Genomic DNA, 12,091 nt, shown 5'->3' on the forward strand with positions numbered 1-12,091 from the left:
AGAACTCGAAAATCTGCATAGAGATGCTGAGAACTCCCCGTGGGCATGGTCCATCAGACTTTGAAGACGATATATTGATGATGTCCTGGTGCTATGGAGAGGTAACAGAAGTTCGCTAGTGGACTTTCTAGAATGGCTAAATGAGGAAAATACGTTTCTGCACTTCAATTCTACCAGTACTGCGCTACCTTTTCTGGACCTTGTGATTAAGGCAGAAGATGGAAGGCTCAACACACGTTTTTCACAAACCGCCCGATAGGAACAATCTACTCTCCTATAAGAGCTTTCATCCAAAATCCCTCTGTGAAAATTTCCCTTTTGAACAGTTCCTGCATCTTCGCAGGAACTGTTAAAAAATAGGAGACTACAAGCTGGAATCAGGGAGCCGACTGGAAAAATTGAAAGAAAGACAATCCGGAGGGAGTCATCAACTGAGCTAAACGTGGGGCCAGAAATTCCAATAGAGATGCCTTACTAGAGAGTAAAGATGAGAAAGAAGTGAACAAGATAATGTGTGAAAATCTTCAATACAGCCTCCAACCTCATAAAAAATAAATCACCAAGAACTGGTGGATTATTAACTCCACGGGTTACATGTGACTCCACGAAAGTTCTATTTAAAAAAAAGTGGGGGCATTAGGGACATGGTGGTGCATACGAGACTCAAATTCAAAAAAGAAATAAAGCAACCAAGATTATGGAATCTCCCACCGGTGGCAGGCCACACCCCATGCGGAGGGTGTGAAGAGTGTTCCCTTACATGAAGCTCGAAAACAGTGGATGTAGGACTCAAGTACCCATGGGTCTAGACAAAACACACCAATTGCAACTCTCAGAATGTCATCTACCATATTCGGTGTTCTTGCAAACTTTAATATGTAGGGATGACTACCCGTAGGGTAAAAATATGGATAACAGAACATAAGAGTAACATCAAGTGCAAAAGAACTACGACGAAGTTAACACACTTCATAGAAGCAAACCAAAGAGTAGGAGATATTCATTGGACAGTACTGGACAAACCATTTATTCCCCAAAATGCTAGAGATAAAGGCAATACTCCTTGTCAGGGAGCAGAAATGGGTTTATAGGATCCGGAGTGAGGAAACAGACTCAACGATGATATTCCCTGGCACCAGTTAAACAAGTTCTGCACTATGGTGAGGGAATAGGAAGGTCACCCTTTCCTTTGCCCACAACTAGGATGTAATAGGTAGAGAAATATCTCACAGTTCCTGTAAAGACCTATAGTCCACTAGAGATACTTTATATTATAAAATAATATGACCATCTGACCTTTAGCCTCTATACCTACTGCTAAACATACATATATTAAAAAAACAATATGACAATCTGATCTTTAGCCTCTCTAAAAAACAGCCCACAATACCTGCGGTTAAATATAAGTACCAGAGAGTACGGTGCAATTCTATAAATATAATAACGTAGGATGGACATATATTATAGATTATGTAATGACAGACACAATGGCGGGTTTTAGTTTACCTACAATAGGGTACGCAGCACATTAGATTAAGTGTGAAAAGACTTGCCCAGGAAGTGAGAAATCACGAAAATTGAACAAACAAAGTTGACGGTCTAACTTACGCCCGAGTCCAGGTAAGGAACTATTCCGACCGGAACCTGGAAGTGTTTAATATTCGTTAACCATAACGTAGATAAAAAGGTAGGGAAGTCCATGCCGGTACAACTGCACGGAGCTGCGAGAGGCACAGACGGAGTGGGATCCATAACTTTGAGGAAGTAAGTGCTGCTTGGCGGTGGTCATTTGCTGCGTCCGGGTGAGCTGCCTGTCGTACTCTACAGCGGCAGTCTCGTCTGGATGGGGTGGCTGCCCATCATGCCTTGGAATCGCTGGCAGCATTATGGTGCACAACAGTTTTTGGATGTGGAGCAGTGAGATCGATAATCATGCTCTAAGGGGTGTCATAGATCTGTACAGCCCTATATATAGAGAGAGAGGGCAAACTTTCCTCTATTCTTACTGCTAAGAGGAGAACGTGCTTGAGGATATGTGTGTTTTTTGTTATTTATAGAGAGTGTGACCAAAGGGGGATGTTCCCGCTTGCACTCCATTTTGAGCATCTCGATGAAACTTGGTAAGAAACCATCTAACCTTACTCGTGCTCTGATTAATTTACCAATGCCACCGTTTTCCCTGTTTAAACTGGAAAGGGAGCATGAGTGGTGTGCACCTACAATTTTGTCTTGAAGTAGTCAGGTGGTTTCCTTGATTATCACTTCAATTGCATGGGATTAAGGTATAATTTAAAGGGGTGGTCCTCTCTATGAACCTTAATCGGAGATATCTGTATATACATATATGTCTTTTAATGATATTCTGAAAATGTGGGGTCTTGTATCGTTTTGTATTGTTTTTTTCTGTATTTATGTGGTTCTCTGTCTTTTCAGTACCATAGGAGAGTATCTACACAGAAATTGACGAGCCAGGTATATGGGGTAACACGTATCACGAGAAAACATATTCCCTTGAAGATCTGATTATTTACCAGGAAAGGGATTCTCACAGAACAGGGATCGCTAGTCCTGAGGAAGGCTGAAACGATCCTTTATGGGCGGTGGTAAAGGCCGAAACATGTCAACATAGAAGCTGTACAGGAGAGGATGGGGGCCCTAATGTCCCATAGTCTATCTCGAAATTTTATCTTTTAACCCTAATCTTTTAAAGGAGTTGGCCTAACGGCTAAGGCGCTCGACCTCGGACCTGGGGATCTGGGTTCGAGCCTCGGTAACGACGCCAAAAATCCTCCTGTGATTCTGGGCTAATCACTTAATCTCCCCGTGCCTAAAAGGAAAGTGTGTCCTCGTGTAACGTAACTGGTGCTATGTAAAGCGCTCTGATACCTGATTCGGTTCGGGTCTAGTTCGCACTACATAAAACTCTGCAAAAAAAAAAAAAACCCTATCCAGGGAACCCAGGAATAAAGAGTATCTCTGAGTTAGTTTTTATACTCTACTTTTCACTGTCTTTTTGTTAACTGCATCGATCCCAACACATTTATGTTTGTTATGTCCTCCCCTCCTTTTGCTGCATCCCAGGCGTTGGTCTGCGCAGGGATGTTGTAGCAGCCCTATGATAAAGCATGCCACTATCTCGTGGGTGACTGGAATTTTTTTAAAACCTCACATTTTTCTGAGATTACAAAAGAGACCGGTGATATCTTTTGGCCACCAATCTCTTCCTCCTTTTCCTAATCTTGTGGTTACAGGGAGAAAACATGAACATCTGATCCCACCAATAGATAAAATTGACTGATCGAAAGCCTCTTAATGTCAACATATATGTATGCATGTAAATAAGATGCTACAGAAACACCTAAAGGAGTCTCTGGGCCAGACCTAAAAATGAGGTTGGCTACAAATCTTTGTACTCCAACACCACAGCCAATAAAGTCATCTACCTTACACCAACTAGCCACACATGCAAGTTTAGACTATCATGTATGGAAAGAAGCCAACGTTTGTCCGGTGTGGGTATGCCACTCTCAAGGATGTTCCCTATGGGACTTATCACTGTCCCTTTGCTTTCAGTTAGGTTTTTCAAAGCAGTCACTTTCCTCCTTATTCAACTTCCATGATAAAACCAGGAAAACATATGGTTGCAAAGAAGATTCTCAGTAGTAGTAATGGCCAATGCTATTCCTTCATTAAATTAGTGAGCTCAGAAAATGCTAGCCTGCCAATTGTCCAAAGTTTTTCCAGCAGGGTGGAGATGTCAAGAGAAATTAGCACACCTGTGAACTGTTCTGTATAAGGCAAGCCTCACCTGCTTTTTACATTTATTCACCTGACTGACAAACAAAATGTCTCAGTAGTCGTTTAATATGTCACCCGCTTTTCATACCTATACCACTCGCAAAGAAAGTATTTGTCCCGTTCCCTTTCATAGGATCTTAAACGCCTAACTCGCATCTATGAGGCAAGAGGTTGACCGTTGTGAATAGGGGGATGGGAGAGTGATCTAATGTGCTGAAATCTAACAACTAAGCCACCCACAACACCACTCACTATAGGTCATCTTCCTTCATAAACACACTTCCTAATGGCAGTTTCGGATGCATGACGCAGCCTCAAAAATTCAACAAAGTGAGCTCCAAGTCAGAATCTACACGATGAAGCGCTTCTGTCCAAGGTTACAGGCAGGGTAACAGAGGACAGATAGTAATTTGAACCATCTACTCTCTGGAGGGCTTTAAAACTAATGAGAAACATATTACCAGAGTTAAAATAGCATTTAATCCCCTCTCAATGTCTCATGGGGCTCATTTCAGAATAGTTTCCAAAGTGAATCCAGAACCTAACAGTGAAAAATAAAATGTTCTATCAACAACAGGATATTTTGAATGTGTGCTTTCATATTATGAATCATACTGAACAACCCATAATTAAGAATGTGCATTAATTACTTTGTGCATTAATTACTTTGTGGCATAAGGATTATCTTATCTATAAACAAACATTTAAAATGCAATAGGTTTCGCCTTACACAATCACCTCTCCAAAACTCGAGTGCTAGCCAAGACATCAGTCCTGGGTTTTGGAGAGGATTCTCTGAGCATGTTCACTGGCATGTGCATTACATGTGTTAATTTATACTAAATCATATTCTCTAACCCTGCTTGAAATGTACTGTACTCAAAATCATTTACAAATGTGCTGTGACACCATCATACCATGTCTGCTTACAATATGCTAGGATCAGAGGCAGCTTTACCATGCCAAGCATACCCATAGGATGTCGTGAACTCCCACCACAATGGATGGACCATCCTCACAGGAGGTGCGGACATCACTGTACCACAATTGGCCGCAATAGCGGAGAACTGCCACCATTGCACAGATGATGCCCACTACATGGCAAGAATGACCACCATAATTCAAGGGGCATTATTCGGCCAGCAATATCGACCACGACTATGCAAAGGAAGACATGCCAGGCCACCTGGAAGTGGTGACCGGAAGGAGTAATTTCACCTATTCCGGGGCATACATTATTTTTAAACGGGAGGTGCAAGCCGCGTTTCACCTACAGATGCGGTCGGGGAGGGATCGTTCAGGATCAGAAGATTTGACTTGTGAGTATTTTAGCACGCCGCCCCAGGCATTTACACTTCACTTTGGAGTATGAACGTTACTCCATGCGTTACTGTGAGCAATGTGGGGTGGCTTTTCATTCCGTGTAATAAGCACCCCCCTCTGGTGAGCCACATAAGCTATTTTTCTAGTTTGCTCCCACTAGCACATAGATAACCGAGGGACCCCGCTCCCACGCGGAACTAAAGACGGACCTTCATTTCAGGCATTTAGTGTAGGGGGTTATTTTTTAGAGATAGCGAGTTTGCAGCCATGTGCAATCTAATAATGCACACATGACACTCCCCTATCTTGTGTTGTGAGCCCAGATTTTTTACATTAGCACCCGATACGATGTTATTGTTCTAGATCAAAAAATATTTTTAGACGACTAGGTCCCGCATTACAGGAGAACAGGAATTCACTCTCCATTGAGACATGGATTAACCATCACTACAGCATCACAGGAGCCGCTGAGATCCATTGGTACTCCTTTCAAGTGAATGACTAGGTTAGCACTGGCTTCTGGTTAAATGCCCGGGAACCATACAAACTATTTCAGCCCATTTGACATTTGTCTGTTTTGCTTCCATAGGCAAATATAGCCCAGGGATCCACAGCCACATTTTATTCTATTTTAAGAATTTTGTGGGCATCAACAGCTAACCAGCCTTGTATCTGTGGGTTTGGTAAGTAGGTCCGTAGCTGTAGGCATTTTTTCTCTCTAGTTACACTATATGGGCAATCTACTTTATCTGTTGTTTTCTTTTCCCCTATTATGATGTAGCCAATCATAGGAGTGTCATCTGTAGTCCACTCCTTGAAGTAGAGACAGCCTCATCTACTCCCCAGTTGGAGCCCAACTATCGAATTTACAGTTCTTATCTTCCAAGGTTACCTTGATTGGTTAGTTGAAACTTTAGCCCTTTGGTTAATCAGGATAGTACCTTTGCTCTCGCCTGCATGTACATAGCATGACAGATGTACCTCTGTTTTTACATAGGAACATCCATTGGTTTATTACCACCCACCAAGACATCTATTCCCCTTCTTGCCATCTCCCAGCGGCATCAATGTTTATAGGTAGGTCCTCCATTTCAAGGTCACCGTAGCTATTCAGTGTTGATAAGACACTGCATCAGAGTCTTGGCGAGTGCGTACTGCACCTCTTTATTACTTTTTATGTGAAATAAGCAATGCGGATACTATTCATCTTCTCTTCGAGCATGCTTTTTCTTACTCTCTTTCCACTCTGGATACTCTAGAGACCGTTCACAATACTTGGGCACTTTTGTAACCTTCCGATTCTAGATTTCACGTGGTTGTGCACAGCAACCACCACACTATATAGGCATGTGCAGCATGTTCACTTGGGTATAAAGTTTGGAGGAATCTTCTCCAACACTTACTTGGTGGACTAAACTCCTTCACCAGATCTAATTTTAGACAACAATATTTTACCATTAATCCTACTGGCTAAAATATCTAGGCTATTTGTTGTTGTCCTTCATTCCATCTAGTTCACACTGTGAAGGACTGCAGATGAAGGCCTTGCCGAAACGCGCGTAGTGTCAACATACCGGCAGCTCCTTTACAACATTCGGCCATCTGTATTGCATATGGTGCATAAAAAGCAATCCGTTTCCATCAACTGCTATAATTTAGACGTTTTAAAATGAAGAGGGGGAAAAACTGCACCTCATTGTTTCTCTTATGACCAAGCATGTATTAATGTCACTGAATTTGGACAACACACTAAAATTGTCTTGTGTAATCTTTAAGCACAATTGTGTATACCTATTTTTATATATAAAATTTTTGAAAAAATTAATTTTTACAAATATTAAAAATATTTTATGTGTATCATTCTGCATGTTTGTCCATGCACATGTTATAATGTGATTTACGTTCTGGATCTTTCAGCCTGTGTTTAGCGTATCACTGACCTGCCCAGGCCTTTTTTCCTTAACTGTCATAAAATAGGTACACCTTTTCGTTATCAGGTCTAGACCTACATTTGTCTACTTGTTTGTTGCACTTTTGCACTCAGGCTGATCCCACTCATACACATTTCAGAATGTTCAATACTTCTAGCCGAAGTTTCCAAATTCACATCTTTCACCAATAATAATCTTACTTGGGTTCTGGTGGTTAGTTTTCTCAGTTAGCTAGTCTCAAATGATGGCACCCTTGCGCAAAAGGACACACAATTGATGGACGGAATGCAGAACAAATCAAAACATTCACCCCCAGTCAAGAGATCTGGGTTAAATCCATCATTCTTTTGATAACCATGTCACCTCAGTTTAGACCTGGCCATATGCAAATCAGTTTTGACCCTGTGCCTCATGGGACAGTCCAGCCCAAACTGCCAAGCCAGGTCCTCACTGGACCGGAAACAAGCATCCTAGGACCGGTTTCGGGGTTTGATCCCTCTTCAGCCAAGATAGCTTGATTCTAGTGGGACTGTGAGCCCAGGACCCACGTCTGGGCATACCTGGCGCACTTACGGCGAGAAAGCAAAAGACACACAATTGATGGACGGAATGCAGAACAAATCAAAACATTCACCCCCAGTCAAGAGATCCGAGTTAAATCCATCATTCTTTTGCTCACCATGTCACCCCAGTTTAGACCTGGCCATATGTAAATCAGTCTTGACCCTGTGCCTCATGGGAACAGGCCTGCCCAAACTGCCAAGCCAGGTCCTCCCTGCACCCCTGGGGTCATAAAAATTGCATGTGACTGCAAGCATTTTTAAGGCTGACACAAAACAGTCAATTTGTTTGTCTGGAAATTGAGATCTCTGTAGGAATTTGTTCCACTCCAACACTACATTCTTTCTGGGATTAAATCTTTTGTCCAGAGCTCTTAAAAGACAAGCATTTTCATATATCATTTCAATGATACCCTTTCTTCACCTGTGCAAACTTTGACAACTTCAATGGACGGAGCCTTTAAAAAAACTTGTGCCACAGAAAACCCAAGAGAAATCCCATGCAATGTGTTCTTGGTAGATGGGATGGGGGTGTCTCAGTGACTTATCTGTGCCTTGTTAACCCCATTTGATGTCCTGCAGTCCCCTGTAAAGTGGCCCATACCCACCCAGAGTGTGTAGAGTTCCAATTATATCTTGTTTGAATTTGGTCAATAAACAAGGGCTTTACGTCTGTTACAAAATAGCTTATGTGTCTTCACTGTTGGGGTGATTTAATAAATGTTCACCCTAAAGTAGCCCATCTGAGGTGCTCTTAGAATCTGCCCAGAATCAGTACCTAAGGTAGAGTCCTAAACAAGCTTGAAGATGAGCACCCCTACGTGTACTCTGCAACAGAATAAGCTTACTCTGGATGTCTGAGTAGTGTTTCTACATTCATTTCTTACCAAGACCCTAAACGAAGATGCGAACAACCTGATGAGCTAAAGTCAAATCTTAAAATGCTGCAATAGAACCAACAGGCTGGAGCCAGTGCTCAATTGCTGCAAACTAGGAATATAAACCTGCTTGTTTATGTAGGGGTACAAACATAAATTGTTTGTTGCTATATGTTCAAATACCAATAAAGAAATCAAAAAATATAAATATAAACCATAGGTGTATAGACCTTATTGTCAAGCCTGCGATCATGCCTTAAAGTATGGCCACTGCCCAGCTGCAAGTGCTGACTAGGGGACCCCCCTGAACCCTCACAAACCCACCCCAGCTAAAGTCCAACAATGCTGCTTGGGCTACCCCAAAACCATCACCAGAAATTATACGTTCAGCAACAACAAAATGCAGGGGGGCTGACTTGCAGGAGGTGTGACTGTGATTGGTAAACATGTTCTCTGCACGAATGAGTAACCTGTGTTATCCAACAGACATTCTCCCCATACATCACCCCTAATACTTCTTAACATCTGTCAGGCCTTAGCCTAGGGCACACCGACCTTGATCCTATCTGCCAGACATTGCCTCAAATACACACTCGAAATTCCACTCACCTATGCACAGCTTGACCTGCCTTGCCCTCAGCTCCATAGCCCTCCGACTGGGAACACAAGATCTAAGTGCAAACGTCTGAAGCATCTAGCTCAACCAACATCATCCCAGAGAAGGACTACCACTCAACACCACAGGTCACCCTCGGGGGGCTAGCACCTTCAGCTAAAGATACCTAAGCTCCAATGATCCACCCCACATCTGACTCCTACTATACCAGACCTATCGTTTTGAGCAAGTACTTACTTTGCGGAAAAAAGCTGGATCTCAAAGATTTTCTGAGGAACCCACTATCACCAGTGCTCCCGAATGCGAGAGTTGCTTAATGCCAAGGCTGTCTAGTTTTGAATCCACCTCATGCCTCTTTCTTTCACTTCACTACACTTCTTGTCACCATTTCACAGGTTAACATTGGTGCTTCCTCCCTTTGTCACTGATTTCCTATCTTTCACCTTGTCTGTCTATCTCTTACTCTCAATGTAATATTATAAAAAACAAGACCCAGTAACCACTGGCACCTACAACCACTGGTACAAAAGCAGCACTCAAGCCTTCCTTAATGGAATTTGGGACTACACACAAGCCCCCCAGCATCACCCATTTAACAACTCCTACTCAGGTTCAGCGGGATGCTGCTGTGAGTCATCATCCTGATTACTAGTGACAGGCTCCTACTAGATTCCCAATATGCCAGCTGCTGTTTATATAGCTCTGCCGGTAGAAACGGCATCCTTCTCGAAGAAAAGAGTGCCACTTCCCCTTCGCTGCAAGCCATCAAGACTATGCCTAGCCCAAGAGATCTGATAAGTGTAGATTAAAGAACACAATCTATTGTACAAATCGGGCCTCAAATCCCAATGTAGCATGTGCTCATGACAAGCGGAATTCCAAAATATTAGCAGGGCCACTGGAATTGTGCAGTTGCGACGATTTTCACACAATAATACATTTTGCTGCATTTGCCACATAATCCATCACCTGCTACATAATCTGCAGATTTTCCACAAAAAAGTTTCTAGTGCAAAAGTTACTAAAAACGCAGCGGCCTGTGTTGCCGTGCAGTTGAAGGCCTTTTGGAAAGGTTGACTGGTCACATTTCTGTTGCTTATTGCTACATTTGGGTATTAAACTGGTACTAACTAGGTGCACCTAACACGGCCAGGCAGTGTTAACACGTTTAAAAAGTACAAAATAATAAATACTAGCAAAAAATGTGCCACGTGATGACGCACAATTTGCCTTTTCTTGTTGCATAATTTACTGAACCCTGTCAAATAAATTGGCCCTCTACTACCGCATAATTCCAGTGGCCCTGACTATTTGCAACAGTTACTGAACCCACTTGGGAGACACAATCAAAGGAAAACAAGAAGCAAAGGAGAAACGACCACAAAACTACAACAGTGCACCAAAAAAGGTACATACTAAAGAAACACATCCACCAAAGAAAAATACTTAAAAGTTTGATTTTCCTTCCACGCTCCCTATATCAAATCCTGTCACAGTTGCACCCTTGGCAACTTGCAGTAACGATACAATTAGTAAGAACAAAGACTAAAAATCAGCACAATATTAAAGGAACTAACAACATCTCCTGCAGACAGATCTTAGCACAGGGGCTACTAAAAAGGCACCACGCTAACTTGTTCAGTTCTGGAAAGAAAATCGATTTCTTGTCCTCTCACCTTCTTGAATGCTTTCCTTATTCTCCAAGAGGCTCATTCCACACAACTTTTTGCTGTAATATCTAATGTGGTCATTGTTTTTATGTGGTCGATTCTGATGTTCATAAGATGTTATTATATTTTAAAACTGCTAATATAGAATTATAACTAAAAAAAACCTTAACGACTAAGATTTACTTGTAAAACAGATACTTTTTTAACATATTCTGAGCACCCTTGAATCTGCAAAAAAAAAAAAGGGGGTACACGATGCAGGTCCAAAAACACGTGCACAGTACCACGGGGGCCTCTACTGACAAGAGCATCGAGCGCACGATGAGCACGTAACAAAGTACAAGGGGCGTGCACGCCCTACACACACGCTACGCCCAGAGGCCAGTGCAGCACATAGGCACATACAAACTAGAGACCAGGCATGCCCCTGCACAGTTACACACTAGTGTAGCCTTCGACACGGTAAACACGTATGCAGCATGCAATGCATTGAATTCACAATTAATACCTCTTACACCTTAGATTAATTACATGCTATGATTCACGCGACTGAACAATATGCAAGCATAATCTTGTGCATTAGAGTGCAGCATTCAGTTTCCCTTCTGCACGCGCGCGCACACACGTTGTATGGCAGATCCAACCTGTGAACTGACCCTTGGCCTCGGAGGGTCGCACGTGCGCTCAGGTGGGCTTCCTGGCAGCCTTCAACCTGCTGGCTGCAGACACCGGCGCGCGAGCTGTGCGCTGCTGCTCCCGCGCTCCCCGGAACCGCCGCGCGACCCACAACAGGAAGGAACACGAGCAACTGGTAGCGCGCGGCAAGAGGAGCGCCTCTGTCTGCAACAAAAACCAAAACATTCGAGAAGCCTCGGCTGCCTATTGGTGAATGGTGCGATGACGTTTAGTTGGGGGCGGGGATTAATGTCGCTTGAAGTCCTATAAAGGGATTAGAACGGGCGTCGGTGAGGCGGCTGCAGGCGCGTGAGATCCTCTAGTGTGGAAGTAAAACGGTTTGAATGCGTGACGCGGGCTTTCGAGATGCTTCCTTTTAGACATAACCATGCAGTCGAGGATGAATCTGCCTTGTACGGGGAATTTATGGAGGTGTTGCAAAAACGTGTAGGGTGCGTGGGAACCAGGTTCACGAAATTATTGGTGGAGCCTGGGTCACATGACACAACTCGAGAAATGTAATTGTATTTTTATTTATATAGCGCTTACCAGCCCTGACGAGGCTGAGGTAACGGGTTTTTAGGAACCCGTTTGGTGCCAGGGGATAACACCCGAAGACCTCTGAGTTCTTTTTCCTGTT

The 12,091-nt window shown here is 43.0% G+C and overlaps 1 protein-coding gene across 3 annotated transcripts in view; it reads right to left on the reverse strand.

The window, feature by feature from the left end:
• The window catches only part of ADISSP (adipose secreted signaling protein), a 367,956-nt gene extending 356,315 nt beyond the window's left edge, over positions 1-11,641 (reverse strand). The window contains exon 1 of one of the 3 annotated variants that reach the window (XR_013606974.1): positions 11,421-11,641. The gene's annotated coding sequence lies outside the window, so the exon portion shown is untranslated. The remainder of the gene's footprint in view (positions 1-11,420) is intronic. The other 2 variants (XR_013606973.1, XM_078674546.1) reach the window with 2 other exon arrangements.
• Between the last annotated feature and the right edge of the window lie 450 nt (positions 11,642-12,091).

Source organism: Lissotriton helveticus, chromosome 2_1, assembly GCF_964261635.1.
Source record: "Lissotriton helveticus chromosome 2_1, aLisHel1.1, whole genome shotgun sequence".
In the NCBI taxonomy this organism is placed as follows: domain Eukaryota; kingdom Metazoa; phylum Chordata; class Amphibia; order Caudata; family Salamandridae; genus Lissotriton; species Lissotriton helveticus.